The sequence below is a fragment of the Ochotona princeps genome, chromosome 11 (genome assembly GCF_030435755.1).
Source record: "Ochotona princeps isolate mOchPri1 chromosome 11, mOchPri1.hap1, whole genome shotgun sequence".
In the NCBI taxonomy this organism is placed as follows: domain Eukaryota; kingdom Metazoa; phylum Chordata; class Mammalia; order Lagomorpha; family Ochotonidae; genus Ochotona; species Ochotona princeps.
Genome location: NC_080842.1, coordinates 11,185,330 through 11,201,596, shown reverse-complemented (window position 1 = coordinate 11,201,596; position 16,267 = coordinate 11,185,330). Strand labels below are relative to the sequence as shown.

The 16,267-nt window shown below is 42.7% G+C and overlaps 1 protein-coding gene and 1 long non-coding RNA gene across 3 annotated transcripts in view; one reads left to right on the top strand and one right to left on the bottom strand.

Moving 5' to 3' along the window:
- The window catches only part of FUT10 (fucosyltransferase 10), a 439,987-nt gene that overhangs the window by 309,542 nt on the left and 114,178 nt on the right, over positions 1-16,267 (bottom strand). The gene's annotated exons all lie outside the window — the stretch shown is intronic.
- The window catches only part of LOC131481361 (uncharacterized), a 34,836-nt gene continuing 25,391 nt past the window's right edge, over positions 6,823-16,267 (top strand). Inside the window, exons 1-3 of one of the 2 annotated variants that reach the window (XR_009246250.1) lie at positions 6,823-6,971; positions 12,421-12,484; positions 12,592-12,692. This is a non-coding gene — a long non-coding RNA (uncharacterized LOC131481361). Of the gene's footprint in view, positions 6,972-12,420; positions 12,485-12,591; positions 12,693-16,267 lie in introns of those variants that run through there. The other variant, XR_009246249.1, reaches the window with a different exon arrangement.

Genomic DNA, 16,267 nt, shown 5'->3' with positions numbered 1-16,267 from the left:
ACCTTGGTTCTGAAGTTGGTTCTGTTTCTCTTCCCACTATACCATACTACTTCCCATTTCTATGAACCATGATTCATCAATGTGTTCAAAACTTCTTTCTCATTTGACTGTGTCAACTCCTGATGGTACAAAGAAAACAATGTTCTCGAGAGTGCCTCTGTAAAACCAAGTGCCAAGAGCTTGCAAACAGTTAACTGAAATTAGTTCTGCCTGAGGAATGCTTTCATTTATTACCATCTTTGAGTCACTCAAGATGATTTTGTGCCTTTGTTCATCAAATTTTCCAAGTAAAACTTCATCAGTCACCTTGACAGATATCATTTCCTGCTGATAAACAGTCCTTGACAAGGCTTATAAACAGTAAGTTTCTACCACCTGGTCCTTAGACCCTAGGAATGCCCTATACCCAAAATCTTAATTGCTTAAATAAATGGTTTCCATGGGTGATTAAGTCTCAGAGTGAATCTGCAGCACCTGCTGATACCAATAGTAGCTCTCGGTGACATTCCTCCTATACTCCTGTCCTCAGTCACAGAACACCGCAGTGAGAAGTTGAGAAAGTAGTGAAGCTTGTGAAGAGGAGATGTGAATGTGCTCTTTATCCCTTTGCAGATACAGTCTGAGAGCAGGTGCACACAGCGTGAGCCTGTGAGACAGAAGGCTCAGGTGGGAATACACTGCTGTGTTGTCAGCAAGCATTTAGGCTAAGTCTCAAGTTTTATGATTAAATAGGTGCCTCAGTTAAGATGCTATAAACAGAAAGATTCTCAAGCAGGACTTGGGAACACTCAAGTTCTCGGGAAAACAGTCCCTTAGGAATCATGTGCCCAGTGCACCATTCTGGTCTGGCTTTCTGTATTGGCTACGCAGAGAATAGCCCAGCTCCTCAGCTTTTGTGGAAACAGTAAGCCTCCTTCCAGCACCCACAGCCTGAGTCATCACTTGCATAGCTACCTCAGGAGCACTTGTTCTGTGCTGTAACTCCGCACCACAATTGACTGGACCAGCCCAGACCTCTGATGCAAAGAAACCTAATAAAATCCCCTCCTTCCTACAACTTTTGAATTTGAAACCAGAGTTTGAAGTCAGTATCTTTTCATTGTCTGAAGCACATAATTTTAATCTTGGAGCATCCCTTGACTATTCCTTTGAAAGACGTGGTAAACGCCAATGTGAAGAACAAAAACAGTGGGAACCGAAACACATGAAATAGGAAAATAAAATGAAAGCAAGGAGTTTTATCATTTGCTCCAGCAGTTCCTGGAGCCCACCGGGATCTGCTTAGACTTCCAAACATTTGAATAATGCAATCTCCGCCCCCACTTAGAATTTGTCAACTTAAAAATCAGTAATAATGACAATCTTAACAAATACATTTCATTCTTCCTTTTGATGCTGTCTATGTGGTTCATTATTTAATCCTAGGGATATTCTCCCCTCTTTTTTCTTTAAAATAATTGGTTTCTTTTATGATCATGTCACAGTTAGTGAAAAAATCTATAGTACCCAAGATTTATGCAATCTTAAAATTTCCTAATGGTGTCTAGTTGCGCACAGGTTATCTTGTTGCTGCCAAATGCCAGGAACACCTGATCTACCGGGAAGCCTAGCCAGTGCTATGAGGAGGTGACTCTGGGATTGCAGGCTTGTTCACCCAACAAATCCTGTCACCAACCAACTATTATTATAGGATATGGCTCATTACAAGGAAAAGAGGGGTTTTGGGTAAGTGGGCAACTCTTCTATGTGAACTTGAAATGCTGCCTTCCCACCATACCCAGGTACAAAATAGCAGGATGTTGGCTTTCTGCTTGCCCTTGTCCTAAGGCACAACTGGCCTCAACTTCTATAGCAAAGCGGAGGATCCAGTCAAGTTAGAGCTAATCTCAACCCCTGTGAACCTCAAGGACCACCATGACAGAGAGGGAATGTGTTGGCATGGATCGGGTGACAAGTCTTGATGCCCAGCACCAGAGTCCTATAGTCATTTTATGATTTTGCCATGCCAGCACTCCCTTCCTTGTACCTCCTCTCGAGGCCCCAAGCTCCTCAGGCAGAGGAGTCATCCTTGAGACCCGGAGGTCTGCTACCTTTTCTTCTGTCAATGGATGAAATGTTATCCTTCAACCCAGAACTTCGTCTTCATTATTTTGCTTGGAACCTGGAACTTTGAGTAACACAACTACAGAGTTGAAGGGAACCATAGCAACAGTAGAATTTCCAAAGATTCATTAGAGAAGACCAGTTTAGATTTCCTCAGCAGACACAGAGAGACATGACATTTGGAGAGTCACATTCCTCCGAGATGATAGCTACGGTTAGTAAATGGAGGTAAGTGCTGGTCTCATGGGTCTGGAAATCTTTTAACAGCAACTATTGAGCATATTTGTGAAAACGAGAAGGGGTGACAGAGATTAAAAGTAGAACCCATGAGTCTCTGTTCTCGCCTCTGTTTCTCACCACCCTGCTCCCACTGTCCTTTGTTCCTTTTCTCACTATTTTGTCTGATCTGAGCAACTGCATGAACCAGGGGCTCTCTGCCCTCCACGATGCTCCCACCCAGAGCCCCCAGATTTGGATTCCTTGCTAGATCTTTATCCTCCCTTGATCCTTATCTCAATTGCCTCTCCTGTGTGCTTCATCTTGCTCTTTGTGTAAAATATTTCCAACAAATGCCTCATGCATAAAATGCCAATTCTTAAGAAATGCCCTTAATGGAGGAATAGCAGGCAAAGTGTCAGACAAGGTGGGAGTGGGTCTTTTAATGCTTCGGGCATAAATAATCTGATAGTGATGCTGGAAACCAGCCCCAGTGTCTCTATGCCTGAGTTCACACATAAGCATTCCATGCGGTGAAGTCCTTAGGCTTATTTTATTTCCTGCTGTTTTGTATTGATTGAGGGCCTTTCCTTCTGAAATTTAAACTGCTCCATAGCATACTGCTTCTCTCTCGCCATTTCAAAAGGAAGGATTAAGTAATTCAGAATCCTATGTATGCTAAAGAGCCCGGGTTAGGACTGGGCATCAACTCAACCACTATGGTGCCTCTCAGGCACATTACCCAGCATGGAAAGAAAGGAGGATGATAGGGAGACAGGAATTTATAAGGGGATGCTGAAAATTTTGTGCAAATTTTGAATTGAACAGTAAGTTTATTTCTTCCTCTTTCTCCCTCTGTTACTCTACCTTTCTCACAAAATAATTAAAATGTTAGATTAAGAGGCGATCAAGAGAAAGATTTAGTTTAGGCTAAGGGTTGCATTAATCAGAGGAGAGAGTCTGGCGGGACAGAATCTGAAGGGAGACAGCCCAGGACCACTTTCACATTGGCAGAGTGACCACAGGAGGGAAATGGCCGCCCAAGGTATACAGCACTGGGCTTTTATTTATCTTAAACATGGAGCATGAGAGAAGGCGGCAGCTCCTCGCTTCATGCACGCTTGCAACCTGTAGTGCAGGATACTCATCAATAACAACATGGTAGGGAAAGGATCCCCTATCTGTATTTATCCCAGTTCTTGTCTCTGTGTGGGAGAATTCAAAGCAGTCACAAAGAAACAAACGGCAGAGATGGTAACTCAGGGGTTAACATCGTTGCTCAAGAAAGAATTCAAATGTGAGAAAAAGAGGAGTGGTGGACAAGGTAGCAAGGTTAAATGAGATAGAACATCCGTCAAAATAGATGGGCACCTCTCCAGACAGATCCAAGAGAGTGCTCGGTCATTTAGGACAGCAGCAAGCATGCTTACAAGACGTAATGAAGTCTCTGGAAAAGCAGTAGAGGATGGCCCAGAGCCTTGGGACCCTGTACACACTTGGAAGACCAGGAGCAAGCTCCTAACTCCCACATAGGATCTTCTCAGCTCCGGCCGTTGTAGCCACTGGGGAGCGAAACAGAGGACCAAAGGTCTTTCTCTCTGTATCTCCTTCTCTCTGTAATCATGAGGGGACCCAAATGAAGTTGCTTGCTCCTGGCTTGGCTTAGTTCAGACCTGGCTGCTGTGGTCATTCAAGAAGAAAAAGAGCAGATGAAAGATCTGCCTTATTTCCTCCTCTCCCTATAACTCTGCTTTTCAAGAAAATAAATCTTTTTTAAAAATCACACATATAATTACTACCATTTACCAAGATCACTTGTTTAATGTCTCCTTGATTAGTTGCTGCTGCAAGCCTGTCTCTTGCTCATCACATCACTATGCTAGCACACCTAGCACAGTACCACTTAGCGTGCACAGTACCACAATGGAGGGTCCTCGATCAACACTCTAAAAGGTAAAACATGAGAGCCAACTGTGCCTACAGCCAGCCTTGCTGCAGCCACTCTCTAAGAGTCAGGGCTGAATCCTCAGGTTGGGTTTCCCCACTCTCTCTTTTTCCTCCTTTTACTTTTTCCCAAGTGTCTAAGAGCAACTATTTGCATGTTCATGACATCTCTAGCACATCCTGTCCTGGGCCAAATTTTTTTCTACTGCAGCTCCTGTGTGTTGGAGGAGTGATTACCATGCACAAGACAGAGAAAGGGAGGGGCCCTAAGCTGCTCCTGGAAATGAATCTACCATGATGCACCAGCCAGGAGCTTAAAAGGGAGCATGATCTTCAATTTGCTGAGGCTAGCTCTACCAGGAGTCCTGAGCTGGGCTTGTGACATGCCATTTCTCAGGGGATTTCAGTTGCTGCCACTGCAACAGGATAGGATGAATGACTCTGATGAGAAATTTGAACACAGCCCTCTTGTAAAAAAGAAGTCCTAAGGATGTCAGGTTAATTGGAATTTCAAGCATGTTCATGATGCACATGACACACATAATAATGTGCATCTGTTATACGTGTAGTATAAAAGGGTAGAGCACCAGAGTATAAAGCAAAAGCCGAAAGGACAAAGGCAACAGGCAAGCTAATCCACTTAGTGGGTCAAGGAGCTCGGAGCTGAGCCACAAATGCATCATTTGATAACGGTAATGAAAAAGGCAGCCATCTATATCTACAAATAGCATTAAGGCAGATTTGGTTTAGAGGCCAAACTAAGTTGATGTGAAATTTACGAGACTGGCTGTCGCTCTGTGAAGGGAGGGTACAGAGGCTATTCAGCTTCCTCTTTTTCTTTCTTTGGGGCTCCTTGTGAATTAGCTCTTGTTTCCAAGATGCTTTTTCCCTACATGTAGGGCTTTGTGTCCTTGATTTTTGCCACCCAAGCTTGTCTCAGTGTTGAAGATGCCAAATTTAAAGTGGGGAAAGTGTGTTTAACAGTCTTTGTGTGTATTTCAATCCCCATCCAATCTCTACAGATCTCCTGCTTTCAGAGAAGGTACACACACACACACACACACACACAGACTTGAGCCTCGCAGGTGGCCTGAGCTGTATCTGCAGTAAGGTGTGTGTCTGAATCATGACTTAGCATCTGGACCTAGAAAATACCTGAAATGAATCTTGATGATTTGGATAGTGTGCTTCACGTGTCTGCAAATTCCACTACATATGAATCTGAATAATGCTGTTGGAAAGGTGCTCCATTCTCAGTGAAAGTTCTCATATATCCTCAACAGTAATGACAGTACATTGCATTGCAAATATGCAGGTGCATTAAGCTTTTTTTTCTTCCTATGATACTTTAGTCAAGATCAGGTAGTGAACACAAGGATAATGAAGTCTGCTTTCAACACAGCAATGTTCCCCAATTACGTGCTGATTGACCTTCACTTTGTGCTTTACCTGCAGAGAAAGAGGACCCTGATCTATTGCGCAGGGCAGAGCACGTGCAAGTCAGATGCCTGGGAGTAGTAATGATCTTGTTCCTGCTGCGTGCAAGGGGAGTTTTCACTACAGACTCATTACTAATTCAAGATGATATTACAGAAGTCAAAATCAAAGTTTAGGGAGGGAATTATATTTTTAAAAAGGTCATCCCATGGGCCCAGCATGGTAGCCTAGTGGCTAAAATCCTTGCCTTGCATGCACTAGGATCCTATGGGAGTACCAGTTCATGTCCCGGCTACTCCACTTTCCATTCAGTTCCCTGCTTGTGACCTGGGAAAGCAGTTGAGGATGGCACAAAGCCTTGGGACCTTGCACTCACGTGGGAGACTCAAAAGAAGCTCCTGGCTCCTAGCTTTGGATTGACTCAGCACTGGCCATTGTGGCCACTTTGGGAGTGAACCAGCACATGAAGATCTTTCTGTCTCTTCTCTCTGTAAATTTGACTTCCCAACAGAAATAAATGAATCTTTAAAATAAAAAGCTTACAGAAACTGCATATTATGAAAACACTGTTAAAAAAAGCTTTATACCAAAATAAAATTATCTTTTCACTCCTTAAGATTTGTATTTGAACAGGAGAAAAACACACATGCAGAGGGAGAGTTCTCATCTGCTGGTTCAGTCCTCAGACACACTGCTGGTCTGCGTTGGACCAGGGCAACGTTGGAGGTCAAGGACTCAGCGCAACTCTCCCACCAAGGGTGCAGGAACTCAAGGACTTGAGCCCTCACCAATGCCTCCCAAGGTCTGTATCAGCAGGAAGCTGGAGTCAGGAGACAGATACAGAGATTGAACCCAGATATTCTGATGTAAGACATGGGTATATTAACCAGCATCTTCACTGCAAAGCTAAATACCTATCCCATAAACTCATCCTTCGATTCCATTTTTTCATTAACTTTTTGTAGCACTTTCATATAATGGTTTAGGTGTAATTTATATGTATTCCTTGCTCACCTAACATCCCTACCATGTCACTCACAGACCCAAACTGTTGGAATCTTTGTCAACATGTGGTGTCCACAGTTCCTCAGAGGAGTATATGCTAATCTTCTGAAAGCTAATCTTCTGAAAGCAGAAAGAAGGAAGAAAATGCCCATAGGCTTTAATCACATCATTTCTGCTCAGTGGCTAGAAATCAGCCAACCTTGCTGCAAGGCACACTAGAAATGTCACCTCCCTGGGTGCTCAGAAAGAAGAGAACATAAATTATGGTAAGTAGCTAGATATCTTTGCATTACTCCCCTATCCACCCATCCCTTAGTGTTGGAGCCCCCAGTTTGTAGGGCCCACATCAGTGTTATCATGGTGCATGTCCTCACCAGACACACGCTAGATGCAAAGATTACTGTAATAAATGTGCAGCCAAAACTCATCCCCTGAGTCAAGATGGAATCTACCATATATCTATTTGATTATTTAATAAGTACTTCAAAGTTACACATACAAAAACAAATTTTGCATGTGACGTCTTCTGTAAAATGTAGGTGATAATGGTATCTATTCATAAGGTTTTGTTAAGTATTAAATAAGTGAATACATGTAAAACCCACACATAAAGTACCTGATACATAATAGATGTTGAATAAATGTTATTTTTGTTATATTCCTTGTGTTACATTCTCACCCACTTTCCCAAGTTCCACAGCACTATCACCAAGTTCACGAAGGTCACAGGTACTGTTCCCTTCTATTCAGCTTTTATGTCTACCCAGTCATTCTCAAGCAACAAGAGCCCAATCTTCACTTCCACACCATGCTCTATTTCAGACTCATTTGTGTGACTACAAAAGCTCTGCTAACCGACCTTCCTTCTCTGGTCTCTTCTTCTCACAATTCTTTTCACAATATTGATAGGACAAATATTTCCACAATATTTTAAAACATTCTTGAGCATTTAGCTAGATTTTTAGTTATCTACAAGTGTAAAGTCCGTGGTCAGTACTGAACAGGAGGGTCAAACCCCACATCCTAGATCCCACACTTCTCCCTTTCTCTGATCCAAGCAGGGACAACCACTCACACTTTTCATCTGTGTCTTCTTTATTCTAGTCCTTCTACCAAAAAGTCCATCCATTTCCTTCTCTCAAATTTCTCATTTCCACCACAAATATCACTCTGTCAGAATTCATCATGTCTGCCTCCATTTTCCTCTAGCATTTTATTCAACCCTATACCACTTATAAATTATAATCTGCCCTAATGCTCACTGAGACCACCTCTGCTATGGGAGTATGAATCTTTGAATGCTCTCAAGCAGTTCTCATGACTGTGATACTGTCAGTTATTTTGAAAGTTGCTCAGCCCACTGAGTATAGATATGAAGCTGTTTTGCTTCGACTCCAATAACTACTTCAACTGGGCTACACTGGTTCCCTCTTCAGGGAAGTGGCACCTTTAATGACACTATAGCAGAAGCAAGAAACATCCAGTACCTGTTAGGTACCAGAGAATTCTGTGATCCACATCTGACACACCTGTCCCTTCTTCTTTCCAACTTGAGAGTTTCAAACACTGGGATGAAGGAAAGGGGATAAAAGAGGAATCGCCTTAGATAGTGGCAGTTTTCCTCTGGACTCACTCTGATTCAGTATCATTCTACCAAATGCTGGTGGCTTCCAATGCAATATGAAGGGGAAAAAAACTGGCTCTAACCAGGCCTCTTCCCTCACTGAGAACCACTGTCTACACACACCACAACTGTATTTCCATGTAGAGCAGTATTCTGATCGGTACACTTACTCTAGACAGCCTCTGCTCTTGCTACCAATGTGTCTTCTTCCTTGATGGGGAGTTGTCCTCCCAGGAGCACCCTGATGCTGCTGAGCACAGCACGTGTTTGAAGGATATTGTAAGAGCACATCCTTACAAGGCGCTGCTGTCCTCCACTGGGCTTTCTAAGCAGAACGGTGAAGAGTTGAGAGACACATCATTCTCCCCAACACAACAATCTGCTTCCTGCCTGTCTACATAGCCTATTTCAGCGGACCCTTCATCTTTGGACCTGAATTCTCTTAGTGTAAGCATGTCTCCCAAACTCAGCACATGTGAGACTCTGAGACAGAAACAAATAATGTGGGAACTGCCCTGGGGTCCCCGGATGCTCTGACATTATCCTTCAAACACATGCTGTACTCAGCAGCATCAGGGTGCTTCTGGAAGGACAACTCCCCAACAAGGAAGAAGACACCAATCTCTGCAACTTAGAGCTACCTCTGACCTTTGCAGGAAATTATCTCAGAGCCCTCACCCTTGGCTTTGGAGAGGGAAGGAACACTGCTCTGCTCACTCAGGTGGGATTCCCTGCCTTCCCATAACCTTCTCTGAGAGAAGGAGGTGGATAGAGGAAAATATTGGGGAGGTGCCGTTCTGGACCCTCATAGTAAGCCCTAGGGGAGAGATGCTGAATGTAGCAGGTGGAAGGCTTTTGTGCTTCTGCTTTCACTTCAGTTGTAATTTGGGAACAGAGGGTTGGGGGCGGGAATCCCATTCCAACACAATATTAAATGCATTACATACGTGTAGACTTGTGTTGGCCATACCATCATATTCATCACATTTTTTAAAAGATTCATTAATTTTTATTGGAAAAACAGATATACAGAGAGGAAGATCTTTCATCTGCTGATTTACTCCCCAAGTGGTCACAATGGCCAGAGCTGAGCCAGTCCAAAGCCAGGAGCCTGGAACTTCTTTCGGGTCTCCCACGTGGATACAGGGTCTCAAGGCTTTGGGCTGTACTTGACTGCTTTCCCAGGTCATAAGCAGGGAGCTGAATGGGAAGCAGGACACCGGGATACGAACAAGTGCCCATATGGGATCCCAGCACCTGCAAGGCAAGGACTTTAGCCACAAGGCTGCCATGCCAGATCCTGTATATATTTTTTTTATTATGCCTACCTAGAGACACCAAAACTCAAGCAATGCATCTTCATCATTTCTTATCTCCACTTACCTGTGCAGGAATGAACATTTTGTAGGTGCACATTCTACATCAAACATATTGTGCTTAATCTCCAACCAAGCTGAAGTACGAGCACCATGAGATGCCAAGCTCCTCATTTTCAGAAGATGAAACCCGGGTTCAGAAAATGAGGTCACTGATCCGAGGGCACTCAGCTAGTTGGGATTCCATTTCACGTACAAATTCATACACTTAATGGTGCGGCAGAAGCATAAGTGAGCCAAGTATATTTGATGACTGGCCTTTGGAGAGAAGAAAGTGGGTAATGGAAAACACTGCAGAAATTCCAAAAGTTAATTTTTGCAGATGAAGCGCATTTTTCATTTCCCGATCTAGTAGGTTTTGCCAGTGTATGCCGTGACTAATTCCTGTTGGCCCAGCTGAGACTTCCTGTTTTCAGGGCAGCGTGACAGATTTGTTGGTATAATTTGGCTCCCATTCATTTCAGCCCAATCCTGGAAACCAGAGGCTCTGTCATGTCTCATTGCAACATTAACTCCATTTCTCTGCCTTCACTCCTTCTATTAATAAGCAGAGGCCACTCAATAGGGCAGTCCTAACAGGCTGCTGAAGGTGACAGCATGAAATATAAATAACTCTCCTCATTCAGCCATTTATTCTTTTTAGGAAAAGATATTGGTTTTGTTATCTCTTGAGTAAATGCAAAACCAATAGACTCATTCGAGACAGCATACAAATTTCTTGGTAAAAGAGGGTTTCCAAGTCAGATTTCCTAAGAGCTATCTCCTACAGTGCCATCTGATGAACGCACAGCAACTCAAGGTTAATAAAAGGTCTTCTTTGAGTTCTAATTGTGCCCATATTTTACTCTGTCGGAGCATGGAGTGGTTACAACCTGAGATAGCATCAACGCTTGTCTGTCTTCTGTTTTGCTTGCAAGCACAGAAAAGCGGTGCACTCACTCAGAATAGCCATGATGTGGTAAGAAAAGAAGAGAGTTGGGAAGCAGAAGTGAGCCACTGGTCCTAGTCTCCCACACAGAGTGGTTCCCTGGCAAACCCTGGACATACCTGTGTACAGCCTTGGGAAAGAACAAGTCCTTCATCAATAGCTTCTCAGTGGCAACACCTGTGTATATGGTTTATGGTGAAGATCGTTCACCTCCAATCACTGAGTGAGGCCCAGTCTGAGTCCACCTCAATCTACAGTTGTCATTGCCAGAAAATGTGAAGGTACAACTATTCATAATTCTTGTGCCCAACAACAAACCAACAATTCCAGCCAGGCCAACCAAGAACACCTGCTGACCTGTCCGTATATATACACACATATATACACGGGAAAGGAGCATCCAGTAAAGGACCAGGTATGGAGACATGAGGAACAATGAACAGATACTGTCCCAAGGAGGGGAGGATGGGCAGGCATCCAACCCATCAATGAAGACCCCTACACTTTTTATTTTGCATTTTCAAGTTAACTTGCTAGCACATTACCTAAAGTAATTTTGATATTTCATATGACACTTAGGTCTCGTATAATGCCTTCTGAATCTATTGGATATAACATTAGGCCATGCTTTCCCAAAACCTATAAGGCTGTGTACATAAGAGCTAGGAACTGTATACACTGGCTGACTTCTGTGCTTTCCAAAAGTATATTTCCCATGTCAAATTTCTATGTCAAGTTTCCTGTCTTTTCCAATTGATTTCCTTCGTTTCCCACCTTTAGGATCACATGGAAATTTTTTTAGAAATAAGCAAGTATTTCAGAATGGAAAAACTGGGAAAAATGTATTATCATTGGATTGGTCATACTTATCAATGGGAAAAAAGTTAAATATAGCAGGACATTTAAAAAATCTAAGAAAGCTGATGGCTTTCCGAAGTATTTTTCTGTAAACAACGCAAACACAGAATTTTCTAAGACAAAATGTTAATCTTCAAAAGGTCTATTGTTTAGCCTAGTGGTTAAGACATCGCTTGGAATGCCTACATCCCATATTGGATGGCCTGGGTTCAAGTCTTGGCTCCACTCCCAATTCCAGCTTCCTGATAATATGTACACTGAGAAGCAGCAGTGATGCCTCAAGTAACTGGGACCCTGCCACCCCTAAGGAAGTCTGGGATTGAGTTCCTAGCTGGCAGCTTTATCTTGGCCCAGCCTCAGTTGCTGCAGGCATTTTGGGAGCAAAACAGCAGATGGGAGCTATCTCTTTCTGTATCTCAAATAAATAAAATAAATAATGTAAAAGATTATTAAGGGAGAGGCTGTGGTCTTCAGTTGAAAGCTGAAAAACTGGTAGTTTTGCTTTTTTCAATGCTTGTTGTTGTTCTCGGTCTAATGCTGAGTGCAGAGCAGTTATTCCTGTGACACAGTTTCTCAACGTTGCAAAGGGAATATGAAGCTGATTTTTCCCATTCATCATGATGTAGCTTGGAGTCCCTCTGCTCCAAGCAATGCCACAGAGGATGAAGAGGCAGCTCTCCTTATTTTCATTTCACTCTTAAGTAAAAATAGGCAGCCAAGAATTATGACCATTCATAATGAGGTGTTCTTGCAAGATTTAATATGTTTCTAGGCTGCCATCAATATAACACTGGGCTTTTGGTATTTCTTATAAATGGGTCTTTCCTCTTCAAAGAACGTTTTTGTTGCTTTCCATCCAAAGACTCACTTAAGCAAATGCATAAACCTAAGGGGGAATAAAAGAATAATATAGTCTTTTTTTTTTTTAGCTTCACATTCTCCTCCGCCAGAAAATACTCAGCACTAAAGGGAAGAGATGAGGAGAAAACGTTGGTGTGTATTGATTACAGGGAGGCAGACGACGGTTTAAGCAAGGCAAGGTGGGAAAGGGAAAAAGGGACTACAGTCCTTTACATGTTGGTTTCACTCTGCTCTCCCAGACTTGGAGCTGACAAACTCAAACATTAGAAAATACAGAAACAACAACAACATTTCCATCACTCCAAGAAATCACAAACTAATTCGGCAGACAAGCATATCAATAAGAAAATCTCACATATAGATAATGTCTGTCAAACGCACATTGGTATGATGGTTGACCTTCAAGAAAACTCCAGTTCTCACAGTGCATCATACCTGTGTCCCATTCTGGCTCCATCCCTAATGAGCTGCATGGTTATGCACAGGTTGCTTAACCTCTCTGCGTTGTTGTGAACATATTCTTGTTGAAAGCTGCCTCTCACTTCATCTCTGGTCCTGCCCCCGCCTCTTCCCATGCTCCAATCCTACCATTGCAGAAGGAGCCTCTGCCTCTGTGATGTTTCGTTCTGCCTTGTTCATCTACAGTGAGCTTTCCGACCTGCCTGTTAACCTCTAGGGGCAGCACTGTGATTTTTCACCTGTATCATTGCAGTACCCAGCACATTTCCTAGAACAGTGCAACTACTCAACAAACATCTTTGCAACTGAATTACACAGTAGGCAGTTAGATAATTCTTCCTAGGGAAGAAATCAAGGAAGTTTTTCCATAAGCGCAAATGACTCAAGCAGTCTGATCTGAAGGATTAATTAACTCATCAGGAGATGGAGATCCAGTGTTTACAAATTGTTGGTTGTGTTACCTTAAGAAAAATAGAAGTGTGAGCCTAAATCCAAGATATTGCATGGAATGGGTGCTAATTTGTGAGCTGAAGGAAAAAAGAGGAGGCACATTTCCTTTAAGCAACTTTTTTTTTCATAGTAAGAAAAACCCTACTTGGATCACTGATTTCATTTCAGCTTCTCACAGCTGCCCAATTTTTGTAATCTTGTGAATCTTGAGAAAGGAAGAGGCATTAGCCATTTCTCAGACATTAACAGACAGGTCAAAAAATAACAAATAATTCTACTGCCGTTAAATTCTCAGCACCATCCCTATTTTCCATATCTGCTTTGTCCCACCCACCATTTCCCATAGCAATAAGAACCTCTCCTCAATGCAGGCATAACCTGCGCGTAACCAACCTCCTTCATCTGCAGGTCTGAGCTTGTGTAGAAATCAACCTTAGCAACCAATAGTTACCAGAGCAACATCTTTGCAAAATGTCTGCAGGAAAGATCAGTTATTTTCTGTTCTTCAGTGGTCAAGAAAACATTCCCCAGAAAGACATATGTTGCACAAGACCTAAGCCAAAGTAAATCACCAAACTTCCCATTAGGTCTTCCTCTCTGAGTGTGACTTAACAAGGAGGTGCTCGGTATGTGTGAAGAACAGCAGGGAGAACTGGGCAGTGATACAGGTGGCAGTGGCATGGGGAGATGGAATCAGAGCCATCAGGCCTAGTACGGAGGGACACCAGATCATTAAGGGAACTGAAGGCCATAACAGACTCTTCAGACAACACACACATATTTCCCTCCCATATAGAGAAACTGTTTCCGGGGGGCAAGGGACAGGGGAGGAAGAGACACCTAATTATAAATAGTTACAGCAGGATAAGCACAATGAAATGAAGATGCAAGAATGGAGTATTACATAATGCGGGATTTTAGCATGTCTAAAGAGTTCAGAAAAGACTTTCTGGGTTCTTTAAAGGAAGCATTAGTCTGGTGGCACGGTAGAGTTGAGGCAGGGTAGAACATTCCAGGGACAGGAAGCAGGATAGGACAAGGCCCAGAGCCAAGAGTAGAGTGCTTTGGAGGCCCAGGGGAGTACAGTGGAGCTCAGCATCAGGAGCACAGAGAGCGGCTCTGGGAAGGGCTGGAAGGCAAGACAGGGCTGGATCTGAGGAGCTCTCAAAGTCATGGCATAGACCTTGTCCCGTGTCCTAAGAGCAAGAGGAATACATTTTGTGTAGTGGAATGACATCAGCACACAGAGGAGTTAAGCAGGCCATAATGGGAGATAACTGAATGTGGCTAAGATATGGTGTAGAGTAGATTAGGCAAGAGACACCATTGAAGGAGTTAGCTGGGGCCATGTGGGAAAAAAAACCAGAAATATTGTTCTGTTCAATTATTTTTTTAAAGAAAAATTATAGGCAATCCAACACACCCTAAGAAAAATACAAGACTCTAATCTTGGGAACTGTCCTTCCTTTTCCCATCAACTTCATTCTCTTATCCCATGAGACTGAAAGACACGTTTTCATTATTTTAATATCTGGTCATTTTATGTATGGAAAAGTCAAAGAGCAAAGGAGAGCTTTCATATGCCGGTTCATTCCCAAAATATCTTCAACAGCCAGGGTTAGGCTAGGTCAAAGCCAAGAGCTGGAAACTCAGTTGGAATCTCCCACTGGATGGTAGAGACCCACTAACTCCCAGGATAAGCACTGGCAAGAAGCTGAAATAAGAAAAAAAATTTAAAAAACTCACTCCCATACAGGATGCAGGCATCCCAGGCAGTATTCTAACCGCTGTGCCAAGCACCTGCCCTACTTTCACCTTATTCTTAGCTCCACAGTAACTGCTGACATATGGGCCCCTTAAACGAATGCTTCTCACATTTAGCTGAATGCACGCAAAAATTCCCTCGGTGACCTTATCAAAATGAAGGTTCTTACTTAGTATACTGGGACCTGGCCTGAATTCTGTATCTCTCGCATGCCAAGGATGCTGCTCCACGGGCCACACTTTGAATAGCAAGGCCATAGCCAGTTCTAAGGCTAAACCAAGGCCTGCCTGGCTTTCTGGCTCTATATTCACTAATAACAGTTAAACACATAAAATGGCAAAGAGAACCAGCAGAGCAGGCCTGTTAATGTCTCTGTATCTTTAGAGAGGACATGGATGTGACTTGTAAAGAGGCTATAGCAGTTGCTTAATGTGCAACTTACGAAGAAGCAAATTCAACGCAAGCAATCTTTTGAAAAGTAGATTTGAAGCTTCTTGCTGACGGTGACCCTACATCGCAGTGACACCTGCTGGTGAACTGATGGATTACATTTTTATGACTATTTGTATAAGAAGGCTTAGAATAATTGAATCAACTGAAAAAGTTTGTTCATACTTACAACTTTGCCTGAAGTGCATTTTCTGACTGTGAAAAAAACTTTATGAGAGTTTAAAATGCTTGGGAAAAAATAGGATTTGAACAGTGGTAATCTAATAAATATTTAACAATCAGCTCCCCAGGAAAAAAGCATGTGGGGATATGCATCACATAAAAGATTATAGGACATAATCCACATAATAGAATTTTCCTGTACAATGTTTTGAAAGTTATTCTTTTAATTCAAGATACAGCAAGACAGTTACTCAGACTGGTTCATTCCTCAAGTGCCCTCAAATGACTGGGAGTGCGCCAGGCTGGATGTGGGAGCCTGGAGCTACAGATTCATTCCAGGCCTCCCATGTTGGTGGCAGGAACCCAACTTTAAGTCATCTTTCCTGCCTTTCAGAAGCAAGAGCTGAGAATGTAGTCCAGGCATTCCAAAATGAGACAAACACCTCAACCAAATCGGCCAAATTTCAGCCACCATGTTTTCTAAGTTTTAGATAGAAATTTATTTTCACACAATAGTTCATTTTTATAAAACTTTCATATTGGCTTCAAACTCCTAATCGTAATACAATTATATCTTTTGACAAGCGTGGGCAGCAAATGCCTAATGAGTTTCTAATTCAGCCAACAAG